Here is a 6000-nt window from a genome sequence, read left to right on the forward strand (position 1 = left end):
TTGCCAGCTCTATATTTGGTCAAACAGTGTTGTGAAATGTAATGAAAATTGTTCCACTGACCCTTTAAATTTCAAAAACATTTTGTCTAACTCTAATAAAGAGTAACTTTAATTCTCAATGTGCCTCAGTCCTCTATTGCCATGTTCTGGGGGGAGGAGTCATTTCGATCCAAACATCTCATCTACCTGTACCAGCATCTACCTTTTGATCCACGGTTTCTTGTATTTTACATTAGAGGAGAAGACACTGAGCAACCCCAGTGTCATCTCAGGCATGTGTCTTGAAAAAAAAGATTTTAATTGGGTGCTCTGAACCTGAAAACACTCCATCTCTACATAGTTCCAAAAGGAAAAGAAGAGAAAGCAGCCCTGACAACCCTGTTAAATATGTCCTTTAGGTGAAAGGAGGCATTGTCCCACAAAGGGCACCGAAAACTACCAAGAAATATTGTGCAATTCAGAGGCCCCTTAAAACTTGGTTCCAGAATAAAACAGCAGTGAACAGATACTATATAAAAGGTAGCTATGGTGATAAACTTTCTATTCCAGCTGCTCCATTGTGCAGTAAACGTAGTTAGGGTATCAGGAGGAATTAATAATATTTACTTTACTAAGACTAAAAGCAATTAATCAGAAGACAAAATGGTGGCACAGAACGAAACTTGGCCACTTGCCACAATGAGGAATAATGAAGTTCACTGGAATAATAATAATTACACAGATTTTTTTCAGTGGTGCGGAACTTTCCCTCCCCTGTTTACACATCAGGCCTTAGGTCAATGAACATTTGAGAGGAGTTATTTTTTCCCTTGGGGAAAAAACCACGCATGCACACACAAAATAAAATAGGCTTCATAGTGGACATAACTTAATGAGAACACATTTTTTTGTATTTTAGTTTATCAGGGTAATAGTTCTTGTCACAGCAGGCAAATAAATAATGACAAGTGGCATCAGAACATACCACCATGAGGCAGGTTGGCAGGAGGTCAATGCAGCTTGATCTAGAGCGTGCTGTACTGACATTTTACAAACTTTCTGCCTACAAATTAGCACCACAGGTCACTGAACTTTCCTTGCTGAAGCTAACACTATACAACTTGTGAGCTTAGGCTTTGATCTGTGAAGGACAAACTGCATTTTATAATATATATATTGCTAATTTCAATTTGGGAAATAGAAGACAAAGTTTGCCAACCGCATACTACTTTGCTGTGAACTGATCAGCAGTCATGAAAGCCAAATACGACATCCAAGCTACAATTGCCACAGAATGTATTTATTTAGAGAGCATAACTTCCACATTTTCTGCCATGTAGGCTTTGCATCTGTTCTACCATGTCTTCACTTCTTCACACCATTTACATCAATCATTACTTGGCTGTATAACCCTGAATGGTTGAAGTGCTGTAAAACACCCCGAGAAACAGGATTTTGTGATGGCAGGAAAGAGTGTGGTGTGTTATCTGAACATTTCACACACTTCGTCTCTTCCTTTATTCAAAGATTTTCTAACAGCTCCCTAGTTTCGACCCCAACAACCATGGGTTCCCTTCCCACAAAACCCTTTAATAAACAAACCCTGCGTACAATCTTTCAACGGTTCCTCTGGCTATCTCTTCTTTCATGACTGTTCCAATCTGATCATTGCAACCCCTCCTCTATCCAGTACTCCTTTCTAGCTTTAAAAGATACTAACCATAGAGTATATGCCTCACTGCCTTAGACAATTCCATGCCTTATTATACTCTGATGTGAGCTGATCCATACCTGAATAAAGTTGTGGAGACAGGTGAAAGTTAGAGCAAAGTTTTATTTTTCCTGAACCATGTTACCCATAACCATCTTTATTAATCTGAAAAAGGGGATGGTATGAGCAACTCACCTCAACTCCTCAAAAAAAAAAAAAGGATTTTAAGAATAGATTTTTAACCTACCTCTGTTTTGCCCATCTGTTTGCCTCTTCTTAAATAGCCTGCATCATTGTTTCACACTTATCTGCACCTGTATACCCATCTGTAATGGTTTTAAGAAAGGTTTTATGATACTTTAAGATCAGCATGCCAGACAAGTTTTCAGGCTCACTGAAGTATAATCTTCTGAGTTCTGACCAACTATATTTTTCAAGTGTAGACATGCTCTCACAAAGATATAAACTACAGGCCTATCTATTCTTTTTATCCTGCATCAAATGATGTTGAAAAATAAAACAGATTCCCCAAAAAGTGCACACAGTTAGCAAACTGGAGAAGACGCACATGTAAGGTAAGGTGGTCGCCTTGGGGTGAATAGGGAGTAGGGGGGAATAGAGGGATAGTGGGGTGAGAAGAGGGTGTGAGATGAATTTGGGATGGGCAGGGCTGCGGCGGCCAAAGAGCTGACTTTCCCCAGCTCCAGCGCTGTAGCTGCTGGGGACAGATGGCTCTCCTTCCCAACCTCAGCTCTGTGGTGCGGCAGATACCCCCCTCCTTCCCCAGCCCCAGCTCGGGGGTTGCCGCAGTGGGGGAGAGAGGGAGAGACCCTCTCCTTTCCAGCCCCAGCTCGGGGGATGCCGCGGCGAGGGAGAGACCCCCCTTCTTCCCAGCTCCAGCTCGGGGGCTGCCGTAGTGGGGGAGAGAGGGCACATCCGTTGCATTAGAAAGGTAAGACTACTGATATTAAAATATGAGTTGTGTGCTTTTATTTGTAGAACAAAAAACATTAGTTATTAAGGGTTTTTTTTAATATAGCATTTTTATCCAAAGCGCTTTACAATAGTTAGCTAACTGTACAAACAACATTTAGAAAGACCATTAAGTGGTCCGCCGAGACCCTCAGCAATTTTCAAATGGTCCACAAAAAAAAAAGTTTGAGAATCACTGAATTTTAGGTATAGGTAGCAGAGGGACTATGTGGGTCAACAGAGCAGCTACTTTGAACTCAATAATAACTCCCACAACCATGTAGGTCCCAAGTCCAGACTGCCTGGGAAATGGGGCAGGGTAAATTAACAAAAAGGGTGGCTTGGAGGATGGCAGTTATAATAAGAACTAGAATGATAGTGTGACTTTTGGTTGCTTTGAGAAAGAGGGTTTTGATTTTCTTTCATTTTAAAATTAATTAATTAATGTAGTATGACCTATTAATCATTCTGAACACGAGGCCACAGAGGCTTGCTTTCTTTTCTCAGAAGCTCCATAAGGGAAAAGCAGCTAGTGGCGATAATTCTGTGAGTGTGTTGATACGTATTTACACACCACACACATACGCTCACTCTGTCTAACTATATTTGGAATCTCTCCTTTCTAAAGTCTGGAAAACAAAATGGGGGTGGGGAAAGAAAGAAAGGTGGAGATGGAATTAGATTTATACTGAAAACAAAACAGTTTGCATTGACTAGTGAAGTCCATGGAATGGCCCAGTCTGATTTAATTAGACAGGAGTCTGAGGATACCCATCACGCAACTCTTGCCCTCTTCCAAACTGCAGCAGACCTCAACAAGAGCCCTCTCCAAAAGCTAGGAAGAGTCACTTTTCGTGCAGCAACTAGATGTCACTACAGGGGAAGACATCAGTGGAGAGGATGCCATCTCTAAAGTGCCCCCCCACACACACACATTGTTGGTGTTGGCAAGTAAGAGGCCAAATCCATCTCTCTAGTTGTTGTCTGGTACACAGTAGCTAAAAGCAATGGATCAATCCTGCAAACCACCTCTCTGATGTCCAACTTGCAAGAAAAGAAATTAAAGTCTAAAATGGAGGTGCTGCTCAAGAACCATCAATACAACTAGTACAGCAGCATGGTGACTGTGAGCCTAATTGTTTTTTTTTTCCATTCATTACAACTTTTGTCCATTTTTGGTAACCTACATTAGTTAATTATGAGTCCCAAAGTGCATACTGTGCTAAAAGAAATAAAATTGAATCACATTAAATGAGGAAAGGTGATAAAACCAGATAAAATCATTCATTAATGTACATTTTGGTAAAGGACAGGAAAAAGTTGCTTTCTCAACTTCAGTAAATTGGGGTTTCATCATTTAAAAAAATCTTCTAATGCCTTATAATTATGACCTATAACAAATGGAAATGGAAGACTTTGGAAAACAACTTTCCTACTTGTTCTGATCCAAGTGGCTGGAAAGCATGATTAATAACTGCTGTGGTTTACAGCTGTAGTTACAACTAGGAGTCAGATGTGAAGGTTATTCTACAAGGATTAATTAAATGATTTAATCACTCTACAGAGCTCTTGTCTCTCTCTTCGTTGGGATGAACTACAGAATCAGGGTTATAACACCGTGAATGTGCCAGCAATGCCTTTTGATGCAAGACATTCTCCCCTCTGCAACTGGCTTTGCACTATTTAGCCCGCTATCTTGATCAACCACAGAAGAGTACCAAATAAGTCAAATTTAATAAGGCACTTCTGAATGATAAGAAATGATATAGCAGGTTGACCTTGGAAAGTTATGACAAACGGATTATTTGATAAGTAACATTTTTGTATATTTACCACCTATTTTTTTGGTCCCTGGACACAACCACAGAGAATCAAACTGACAGCAGCTTTATCAGTTTCCAATCTAGTCCTCAGTTTGGTAACACTTATCTTGTCCCCTGGACAATGCTGGAAGAAGTGCAGAAAGCCAGAACCCTCGTGTTGCTTAGCATACATTGTTTTCTCAACACATATACAGAGATGAGACTCAGCACAGCGTGCAGCAATGTAGAGACTGCTTGTACATAGTTTAAGAAAGCAGCATGATGGAGAGGGGTTATGGGATGTGGAGTGTATAGGAGAGGAAATACAGAGACAAAGGCATCCCTGGAAATTTTTCACTTGGCACATTCCAGTGCTCCCTGTCTCCTCCCGGCTGGCTCCCTGCTGTTGGCACTCACCGCAAGTCCACATTCTTGTAGCAGGTGCTGAGGCTGTCTCTGAGTGAGTCCTATGGGCAGAACAGAGGGCACACGGGCTGCAGGAAGCAGGCCAAGACCAGGCAGGCTCTCAAGGGGTAGGCCTGGTGCAAGAGCCAGCCCCACCGCAGCAGCAAGGAACAGCAGCGCTGGCTGCCCCACTGCCTGCTAAGGTTTGGCCCCATGGTCCCTCCATCACTCCAGGGGTGGTGGCCCACACAGGGCTAAATTTCAGTGAGTGGCATGCAACCTGGTGCACAGAGGCCACAGCACTGCTCAGGTTTGGCCCAGCTGCCATCCCGCCATGATAGAAAATGCATAGGGTCAAACCTGAGTGGGCAATGAACAGGCTGGTGCTGCTCCTACATGCTGCTGCCACTGGGAGGTTCCAATGCTGATGAGCCCCTGCCAATGGTACGCACTGTGCGTAAGGCTGTGAGCACCTCTCTACTGTGTGGTCTAGTGGATAGAGCACTGGTCTGGGACTCAGGAGAACTGGATTCTATTCCTGGCTCTGCCTCTGACCTGCTGGGTAACCTCTGTGCCTCAGATTTCACATCAGTAAAACAGGCATAATGATACTGTCCTCCTTTATAAAGCACTTTGGGATCTGACAATGAAACAAACTGTATAAGAGCTAGGTATTGTAAAGCATTATTATTGTAAAGTTATTACTAAGAGTGATATTCTCTCACTGAGGTGACAGAAGTCATGGATTCTGCAGCAGCTGGTGCTGATTCCAGGGTGCCTGAGCAGCTGGCCCTGGGCTGCCCCCGGCACGCTGTCAGGCACTCCCTGGGGCTGCCCTCAGGACCACTGCTTGTGCGGTTCCTGGGCCAGCCACACTGGCCGCTTCTCGGGAAGCCTCGGGCAGCTGGCTCCAGGGAACGCCTGAGCAGTGGCCGGTGTGGCTGGCTCTGGAGAGCTTCTGAGCAGCGGTCCTGGGAGCGCCCTGGGGATGGTTCGAGCAGCTGCATTCTCGGGGCGGTATCGGACCTAGAGCAGCATCCCCAGGGGCACCCGAAGGCCATCCAGACAGCGGACCCAGGGAGCAGCGACTGCGGGCAGTCAACCCCCAGTACTGGAGCAGGGGCCCCCTGG

This window comes from Trachemys scripta, chromosome 8 (genome assembly GCF_013100865.1).
Source record: "Trachemys scripta elegans isolate TJP31775 chromosome 8, CAS_Tse_1.0, whole genome shotgun sequence".
Classification (NCBI taxonomy): domain Eukaryota; kingdom Metazoa; phylum Chordata; order Testudines; family Emydidae; genus Trachemys; species Trachemys scripta.